At 40.5% G+C, this 10,267-nt stretch overlaps 1 long non-coding RNA gene across 1 annotated transcript; it reads left to right on the top strand.

Moving 5' to 3' along the window:
* The first annotated feature begins 2,483 nt into the window (after positions 1 to 2,483).
* On the top strand, positions 2,484 to 3,095 carry LOC124885083. Its single transcript, XR_007042586.1, has 3 exons — positions 2,484 to 2,639; positions 2,731 to 2,941; positions 3,038 to 3,095. It is a non-coding gene; the product is annotated as an uncharacterized LOC124885083 (long non-coding RNA).
* The last annotated feature ends 7,172 nt before the right edge of the window (positions 3,096 to 10,267 follow it).

Genomic DNA, 10,267 nt, shown 5'->3' with positions numbered 1-10,267 from the left:
AGATGACATGTGTTGTGAATTGGTGCTATATAAATAAACTGAATAGAATTGTAAATTCATTTTGTTTTAACGCAGGGGTTATTTAGGTGGATGTTTTTACATCTAAAAAACAAGTAAGACAAAAAGTAGATACAGAACCTTTCTTCCTCTGCTCAAATGTTTGAGTAATCTAATCTGCACCAGCAACTTGTAAAAACAGAGAAACAAATGAACTGATAAAATAGTTAAAAAGTAAGCCAAACATGTAATTATCTAAAATTTTATGAGTGCTCAGTATGCTGTTTCCAAATTAGAAACGGATTCTACAGCTAAAAGACTTTGGAATCATGAGAGACTCCATTTGGTAAAATGGATGATAATTTTAGTTACCTTAAGCATTTCTTTTTTCATTTTAGAGCAAAACGTAAAGAGGATTTAGAGAAAACAGTTTTCTCCTCATTCCACGTGGGATCCAGAGGTTGTAACCTGTAGGTGTGGTCTATGTAAAACGTCACAAAAAACTGAAAAAATAAAAAATAAAAGTTATAAAGTCCTTAGACATGTCACTGTTTATTGAATTAAGGCAGACATCCGCAGCTGTTTCTTGTGTATTGTCTCAGACAAAGTCTTCACACCGACTGTTGTCAAAGTAATTAAGAGGACTGTGGTCCTTCCTGGCCCAAAGTCTCGAGCATTGTCTCTGACAATTCACATTCACATGTACTGACGGACCTGGTCTTTTGGTCCCGAGGGACGAATAGGACAGTTTGCGAGAAAATGTTCAGTTGAGCCACAGTAAAAACACTGATTTGATTGGCGGCATCTCAGTTTTTCCTCCAGGGAAAGCTGAGTATGTCCGATCTGCATGGGTTCAGCTCCAGAATTATGTGAAGCAGAAGTGGAGCGACTAGTTTCGGGTGTTGAGCTAGAGAAATGAGTCCTAACTACACTCCGTTCTAATTGGGATCTTTTTCTTTCCCTCATTCGGTTATCTAATTTGACGGCTAACTTGATTAACCCATTCAAGGTCTTAGGCTCGTCGACTAATGCTAACTCATCCTTTAATGGTTCATTTAAGGACTGGAAGAAAGCGGCTCTAACAGCGCAGTCATTCCATCCAAGATGCTCCAGCCAGGGTGCGAAAATCTATGGAAAACTCAGCTACTGATTGGTCTCTCTGTTTAATAGACCATAGACTTCGAGCGTTAGCGGTTAAGTCTTTCTCACTAGAGAAAACTTGTCGAAACTCCTCCTCAAACTCGGAAAGTGTGCAACCAAATTCTAAACAGTTAGAAAAACGGGACTCTGCCCATCTTAAGGCTTTTCCAGAGAGTAACCCTAGTACAAAAGAAATCTTAACAGAATCATGTGGAAAGGATTGTGGGGAGTGATTGAAAACTAGAGTGCATTGTAGAAGGAAGCCCTTACAATCTTCTTTCTCACCAGAGAATTTTTCAGGATTCAGGGAAGTGACGACACGTGAGTGTGGAAACCGGAGAGGCTGAAGCGCCCTCTACTGCCGGGGCGGAGAAATTACTCAAGGTGTGCTGAAACAAGGAGGCTAGTTGTTCGATCTGCTGATTGGTCTGTTTCTGCTGTTCAAAAAGAGAACGGAGGGAAGAATCATGAGTTATGATTTGGTGGTGTTGTTCAGATAGAGTTCTCCTGAATGCTTCTGCTGGGTCAAGTTGGCCAGAGTGTTCTGTCATAATGTTTTTAACGGAGTTGACCCACATGCAGAAAGCAATTCAGAAGACAGAGTTTTACGGTGAAGAGTTTATTTACAGAGCAGTGTAGTGAACAGGGAAACTGGAACCAGGATACCAACTGTAAAAATAAACAGGATGGTAAGCAGGGAAAACTCAGGGTCAAAACTAATGAACAATAATTCTGCATTACTGGGTTGATGGAATGATCCGCCAGAGGGTAGAGAGCGGAGACCAAATGGTTGTTTACCCGTGAGGTAAATGATGGTGGATAATGGTGTGCCAGGATGATAAGTTGGACCAGGGGTTTCAGATGTAGGCGCAGTGGAAGGAGGAGGGTGGGCAGGGTTCTTGAATGGAGATCCAAGGAGTGAAGAATTCAGGAGGCTGCCAACCTGTGTGGTCCAACGAGGTAACGAGAGGCTTGAGTCTTTGCTCATGGAGCTGGATAGCTTCTTTCCAGAAGTGGTTAATCCAGGCAGAGTTCCACACGACAAGGCAAGGTCAGGTTCAGGTAATCCTGCAAGGTAACAAAATTCAAATTACTAAAAGTTCAAGGCAAGAACAAGACAAGGTAATGTGGCTTGAGCTGTACCACTAAGAGACAACACTGGCAGTGAGTTGCTGGCAGCCTCCTCCTTATAAACTCCTCAGCAGGTAATCAAGGGAATGATGAACACCTGTCACCTCTCCTCCAGGTTCCACGCCATCTAGGGGCTAAGCACAGTAAAGGCACCAAACAAACAGACAAAGCACAGATCCTGACAGAAGGTGGCGAAGTCAGTCATTATGCTTCTATTGAGAAACACAACGCAATGTTCAGTTGTAAGTATTCTGTAATAATTTCTTAAGTGCTTGTGAATGCTCGTTGGATAATAATAATGTTTAACTTATATTCTTCAGAACCCACGGATGACGAGCTGGATGGTATCGTTTTTACACAGTCCAGCTATGGTAATTATTAACTGCAACAACATCTGGTTTAGTCAACTGGTGAATGCTATTTTGAGATTTAAAAAATAAATGAAATAAATTCTACTTACAGATGTAACAAGAGGCGTATTCCTGAACATTGGAGAGGTCAGCGTTTGTAATCGTCTGCCTCTGAAAAAAATCAAAATTGAGACAGAAACCTGTCTTTAAAAAAGACAATCCGATCCCAGCTAAACTTACCCATGAAGGAGAGGGTGAAGCCATTCATGCGCCACAGTCCCCTGATCGTGCGCCGTAAAAATTAACAGCTCCGGAAGAGGAGAGTAAGTAAAGAAATATATATTTTTCTATGCATGTGTTTTTTACGGCTGTATGCGATATTGCAGACTTGTTTTAACACCTGAATAAATATTTTACAGATATATTGAATGATTTAATCCAGAACCCAAGCCTTGATAACATTCAGCAGAACTGTACCAGTTCAGTGCAGGAAGAGTTGAAACCGCCCGGAACCGTTCAAATACCCCGTGTACGGAGTAAGTTATAGTTATATTCAAATTCTGTTCCATCCAAATCTTCACAGAAACTAGAAAGACCTGGATTGTAAGGTAACTTTATTTTGTTTCACAGAATATCTTACATTGAGGAAAAGACGGCGACTCTGTGCTCTTTATACCAGGGCAAGACTTGTTAAAGGTTTATTGAATGGTAAGTTTAATTCTTCTTATACTCATTTAACTACTGAATTAATTTGCATATTTCATTAATTTAATTTTTTCTTTATCTTTCCAGAGGCAACGTTGGTGGTGGAGCAGATTTCATCGAGACCTGGAAAGCAACAGCGCAGACAGAGAGTTTCTCTATCCTTACGTGACCGTTGTAATAAAGCATCAAGTTTAACGCTTCTGGCTGCATGTCAGACATTGTTACTGAAACATTGCGCTGATATCAAGGTAATTTAAACTGATCCCTGGGTCTTCTTCTTCTTCTGATACTCATGTTAATATGGATAGCCAGATCACACAAAATCTGCACGGTGACTTTTTACGCTCATTAGAACAGGCTGTTGAAGATTTAAATAGAACACCATCTTCATCCAGCCTTCAGCAAAATGAATCAGCTGACTTACAAATTCCTTCAACGTCAGACGCCGCTGATCATACTGGGTAGCATGGCGGTAATTTCAATCCAGAGGTGGCAGTCAACCCTGATCAGATTGAGGGAGATCCTCCTGTGACTGTTGAACGTGAACGTTTTAATAACATTGAAATAAGGAGACCTTTTACCATCCCACCTCCCTGCCCTGGTCATGTTCCTGATCTTGCTACAATCTATATAAACATCATGCATATTCTCACTGAATTAGCCGATACTGCAAGATCTTTAGCCAGACGTAACGATGTTGTGCAGCTAGAATTAGTCGGGGAAAATCTGAACCGTAACGTCATGTTGATGGCAATATAATTCTGCCTGCTTTCGAGGATTTTTTAGATGAGTTAGTACAGTCCAACGCTGAAATGCCTGCAGATTATAACCTGGAATTTGTTCTACAGGTAGTTAATGACCCTGCAGGAGGGTCCAAACGTAAGGTTAAAGGAACGTTAGACTGTGAACTGATTAATAAGAAAAAGCGTCACCTGTATATTGTAGATAATACCGGTAATCAGTTATGCTTTGCCATAAGTCTTGCACACGTCTCTGACTCTAACCTTACTGATAATCAGCCTTTAGAGCTGGGGAGGGAGTTGCAACACAGGGCTGGTTTAGATGATCAGACAGCAGTAACTTTCAGTGACATTGGTAAATTTGAAAACATTCTAAAGAGAAAAATTGTAGTGTTTCACAGAACCGTTACAGACTCTGCAGCTCTGTGTGTAAATTTGAGACCAGTTTCCCTGATTGATCAAACCCTCTCTTTCTGCTGTTATTTCAAGGTCACTACTATGGGATAAAAAATCTCAAGGGTTTTATAGGATCGAGATACATCTGTGCATATTGTTACGGGAGCTATGAAAAGCCAGACACACACCATTGTGAAGGCTATTGTCCAGTGTGTCACTCATACCAGTGTATGCGTGAAATTAACGAACCTGTCGCCTGTGCAGGTTGTCACAGAATCTGTCGTAACTCTTCTTGTTTCAGTAGACACAAGGAACCCCGTAAAAGACCTAGTGCTGACAGGCCCATGAGTGACTGTGAGTTGGTAAAACTGTGCAAGGTGTGCAAAAGGATATACGTTATTCCAATCAGCAAGCAGGATAAACCACACGTGTGTAAAATGCCGTATTTGCGGTGGGAATATACCTCCTGATTTAGATGTGACGTGCGATGGTCATCTGTGTTACATTCAAACCGCCCAAGCCTGTAATCAGTTAGATGATAAACAGTTTTTTTATGATTTTGAATGCTTCATTGACGAGAACGGTGTCCACATCCCCTATCTGGTCTGTGTTAAAACGCTGAAAGGTGAGGAATGGCATGCTTATGGATTGAATTGCACCCAAAAATTACTTCTCCATTTCAGGAGACCGATGTACAGAGGCTTTACCTTAATAGCTCATAACACGCGTGGATATGACAGCTACCTGATTCTCACAGCTATGCTGCAGTTAGGCATTAAACCTCATCTCATCATGCAGGGAAGTAAAGTTCTCTGTTTAATCGACCCTGATTACAGGTTAAAATACATTGATAGTCTGTCCTTCATGTGTATGAAGCTTAGTGCGATGCCAAAAGCATTAGGCTTTAGTGATAAGACCAAAGGTTTTTTCCCCCACCTATTCTCCTCTGAACAACATCTCCAGTATGTGGGGTCTTTTCCTTCTTCATCCTCCTACGCTGTAGAACGCATGAGTCTTCAAGAACAACAGGTGTTTAACAGCTGGTACAGAGAAGTGAGCAAAAGGGTCTTTGACTTTGAGAAGGAAGCTCTTCGTTATTGTAAAAATGATGTGGACATTCTTTATCAAGGTTGTGTTAAATTCAGGGATGAGTTCTTTAAGGAGACAAGTGTGGATCCGCTTAAATGCGTCACGATAGCCTCAGCCTGCATGAAGGTTTTTGTAACCAATTTCCTTCCTCCTAAAACCTTGGCCATCCCCTCATCTATGGACTACAGGCGTAGTAGTAAGATGTTTTCTAGCACGTTCATTCAATGGCTTGGCTGGATTTCAGACAGCAGAAAAATTGACATCGAACATGCATTAAACATTGGGGAAAGAAAATTGGTCCATATTCTGTGGATGTCATTGAAATTCCTCAGCACACGATCAGGAGGGATAAAAAGAGATTCTGTTTAAGAAATGCTCCATTTGTTAAAAGGTTTCAGTTGGTGTATGACAAGACATGCCTTTTTTCTGATGGGACAACTCTGCCTTTTGGTTATAGGAGCATAAGAAGAAAAAGAAAAACAAGAAGAAGAAAGATAAAATAAAATAAAAATGTTGCATTCGGCCGATTTACAGGAGGTTGATTTTGATCCTAGATTTAGAGCGCCTTTCTCATGTATGATAATAGGACCCAGCGGCTGCAGGAAAACGTTTTTTGTAAAAAGAGTTTTGAATAATTGTAACCAACATGGATGTTGTTCCAGAAAATATTGTGTGGATTTACACTTCTTTTCAGCCCATGTATGCTGAATTGCAGAAGAAGAAGAAAAATATTAAATTTGTGGAAGGATTGCCTCATTCTTTTGAAGATGAAAACCTGTTTCCTCCTGATCAGAATCATCTGATTATTCTAGACGACGTAATCGCTCAAAGCTCAGATGATGAAAACGTGATGAACGTCTTTACCCAGTTTCGTCACCATCGCAATATTAGCGTCATGATGCTGACTCAGAATGTATTTCATCAGGGAAAGTTCAGTCGCACTATTAGTTTGAACGCTAATTATATGGTATTGTTTAAGATACCGAGAGATAAACTGCAGCTGAAAATACTGGCCCGCCAAATGTTTCCATTGTAAAAGGGTGTCTTCCTGGAAAGTTTTGAAGACGCAACGAGAGAAACTCATGGATACTTTATCATCGATTTTACGCCTACCTGCCCAGAACATTTCAGACAGGCATACTTCCTCACCAGTGGCCTGCTGTGTATGTACCCAGAACAAAGTAAGTCATCATGTCTGTGCGTATAAAATTATTATTCAGAACTTTGTACCAAGCTACTCCACAGAAATGTAAAGATATTCTCGCACACTGCTCTCCTGACTTTCTTCTGGCTCTGTGTGAGATTGCTCTGAATATTTTAAAAGGTAACATTAAACTATCTCCCTCTCAACACCGGAAATTAAAGAAGCAAAGAAAAATCATCAGATTGTTGGCTGATAAAACAACTGGTATCAAACGTAAACAGCTGGCTCTCAAAAACCAGGGAGGTGGTTTTATTCTCCCCATCTTAACGGGTCTTGCTCCCTTGATCGGTGATCTAGTGGGTGGTATAATCAGGAGATAATGTCTCTCAGAACATCGCAGAAGATGTTTCTCATTTCCCCTCATCAGTTCAGGCGTCTGACCCGGTCAGAAACATCCATCAGACAGATAGATTTTGGATGCTGAAATGAGAGCGATATTGAATGACCCCGGTTTGACTTCTTATGAAAAAATAAAAACATACGATGCACTTTTACAGAGGTATCTGACTCTACTCAAGCAGGGTGTGAAAGAAGAACCACGGGTGAGTTTGACGGTTCAGCGTGACACATCAAACGAGACTCCAGACCATGAGCAGCATGAAGAAAATCTGGTCCCGGGGCATAACCAGGTTGCTTCGGATCAGATTGTTATGGATGTACTGAAAAGCCTGCCAAAGCATAACCATAAAAATACATTTTGAAGAAATTATCTGAAGAAGTGGGGGTTGGACTTTGCGAGGAGAATTTGTATTTAAAGGAAATGTTGTAAAGGTGTCCCATATGATTGACTTGTTGAAAAATCTCATGCTACCGTTTAAAAAACCTGGAGCACCGCTACCCCAAGGATGGTCAGACTTTCTGCATACTTTGTCAGAGGTAAACATCCCCATATCTTCAGTCAATAACCGTTATGCTCCTGATGAATATAGACGGTTCAAAACAAATGGAGAGGCATCATTTATTGAAAGTGAAACATCCCCTCACATTAAGCAGAGAAGAAAAAAGCAGATAACTCTTTCTCCCCATTGGTTGAGATCCGAGCAGGAAGACCCTGAAAATACTACCATGAAGCCAAAAAAGTCTCTTCGTAAAACAATACTACCTCCCAGATGGATCACATTTTCATCATAAACCGTTATAAGAAAATGAGACGTGTAACCTATTTCTTTCATTCAATAAAATCTTTATTGAATATATTTTCATGTCTAGCATCATGCTCTATTTCACACACACACACACACACACACTGATATACATTTTAATTAGAATTTAAACAAAAATTAAAATCAGAAAAAAGACAATTTTTTCTGATTAGACAATTTAAATTCCATAACAATCCTGAAACATCTCCAAGGAGCATGCACTGTGAGTGAAAATGCTGAAGTCTGATTAATGACACATTTCTGGTATTTTTTTACAACGTTCGATACCATTAAATCATTCTTAAACATCTCCGGTGTATTTAGACAACACTTGCTGCAGTGATAGACCGCATGCTCTATGACAGAGGTAATAAATACAATGGTGACCGCACACAGTGGACAGAGTGTTTTGAAGCTGATTATTATGATACAATATTTTTGATGATCTGTCTTTTAAAAATGTTACGATGCTTGACGGGTAGAAATCAAAATTCGGAGGGAATCCATAAGAGTCAAAAAAGCTGGATTGACCATTCTCATCCAGAGTCAGAGCTAACCAGTGTTCTCCCGGCATGTGTGAAGGATGTATGTTCACGATAAAGTATGCGGGTCCTGTGAATGGGTCAGCTAGCAGCGGCAGCTGGTCGCACGCCCAGACACCGTAAAACAAATCTCCCAGCAGATGATACAGTAGATCCTCAATTTCATGATTATTCATGTCTGATTAGATTAATAATAATCCACCAGCACACGCCTCTTTGAATCAATCTCTAAAATAGAGTCATAACAAGCGTAGATGATGAGCGTGGTGGTATGAGGCAACGGGTTTCTGAAATGCATTTCCAGTCTTAAATTCCCCCTGGAAACTGGAGATAGAGCATCTGTGTCCTCGCCCGGGTTAAGATTAAATGTGAATAGAGTATCCTTGATTAAATTCCTGACGTGTTATACTCAGTGGAAGATCTTTTAGATGTCGTCCTGTAGCTGTAAACAAGTTGTAATACTCTCTCACTGAATGACCTTGGTTAAAATTGGGCTGGAAGGCTTTAGCTGGAATTTGTCTGCCATCCTTACACAAAGCTAAATATTACATATCAAAATGATTAAAGTCATACGGATTGAGATTGCGTGTTCCTGTAAAAGCATCATGATCCAGTAATGCAATCACCACATACTTGGGAAAGATGCCTAAGAAAAGATTATCTTGGTTGCATACCCTTGAATTTTCAGGGATGGAATATGTTTTTACATTCACACGTGAAAGTGGATACAGAGCATTTGCTTTCATTAAAGCTGAAGCGTGCCCCAGTCGTACAGCTGGAGAGACGGTAACTTTTTTGATAAAAAGAGATGCTCCTAATATTCTGAGTTTGTAAGTGGAGTCTCTTGCTGCCATGAGACAAAAGGCATCATTGGCTCTTGTAAGTTTAATTTTAAGGTCAACAGAGTTTAAAAGAAGTCTCTCACAGAAAAATATGTCTGCATGCAGGGGGCCTAGGAGATGTACCTCCCTGGAATTTTCCGTAAAGCCTGCTCTGCTGTTAAGACCTTGGTTAGGGCCGTTAGTTGTAACAATAGAGTTCAGAGCACCTGCAGTGTCTTTATAAAAAAGACCAGAGCTAAACTGGGTTTTTAAAGAATCCTCAGAAAAGTTTAACAATGTCTCAATCATGGCGCTATATGGATGTGTAGCGCTGGATTGTGAAATCATTCGATCTCCGAGAGTGACGTCACACTGACTGAAGATGGTGTTTAACGGGTAGTTGATGAGCCCTACAGGTGCATCATCTGGCAGGTTTGTTCCATTCTCGTTAGTAATTTTCACTCTGAGATGCAACAGCGTATCGTTGAGATCCAGATACTTTTCTCCGTCTCCCGGAATGAAAAACTCGATCGGGCCTCCATCAGTGATTGCTGATAAAGGCTGGATCTCGGTGTAAATTTTATCTTCGATCGATAGCTGCGACATCGGGGCAGAAAATAAGTCTCTGATGATTTGTTATGTAAAAGAGCCATTATTTAAATATATCAAAACTTGCGGAAGACTTCCGTCCTCTTCGTTTGTCAGCTCCAAATGATCTCCTTTTTCGTGTTTGTCGTTGTTTTTTAACCGTCCTTAAACGATCACCAGGGGGTCTGATTCTGGGTCTTATGGATAAAACCATAATTCCTGAACCTTCTTGACCTTCGGTGCGTGTAGAACCACTCATTTTACTCACGGCTTTACCGATGACATCCGAAGCGATATTTGATGCAGCCGTTTTAAGATGGGGTTTTGCAATTGCAAATCCTTTTTTAACCAGAGGGGATACGAAGCTGAATAATTTTGGTATTATTTTTAAACACTTCCTTGCTAGCGTTAGAGGGAAGGGT

This window comes from Girardinichthys multiradiatus, chromosome 19, assembly GCF_021462225.1.
Source record: "Girardinichthys multiradiatus isolate DD_20200921_A chromosome 19, DD_fGirMul_XY1, whole genome shotgun sequence".
NCBI classification, from domain to species: Eukaryota; Metazoa; Chordata; class Actinopteri; order Cyprinodontiformes; family Goodeidae; genus Girardinichthys; species Girardinichthys multiradiatus.
Note: the sequence above shows the minus strand (reverse complement) of the source record. Positions and strands in the feature narration are given on the sequence as shown.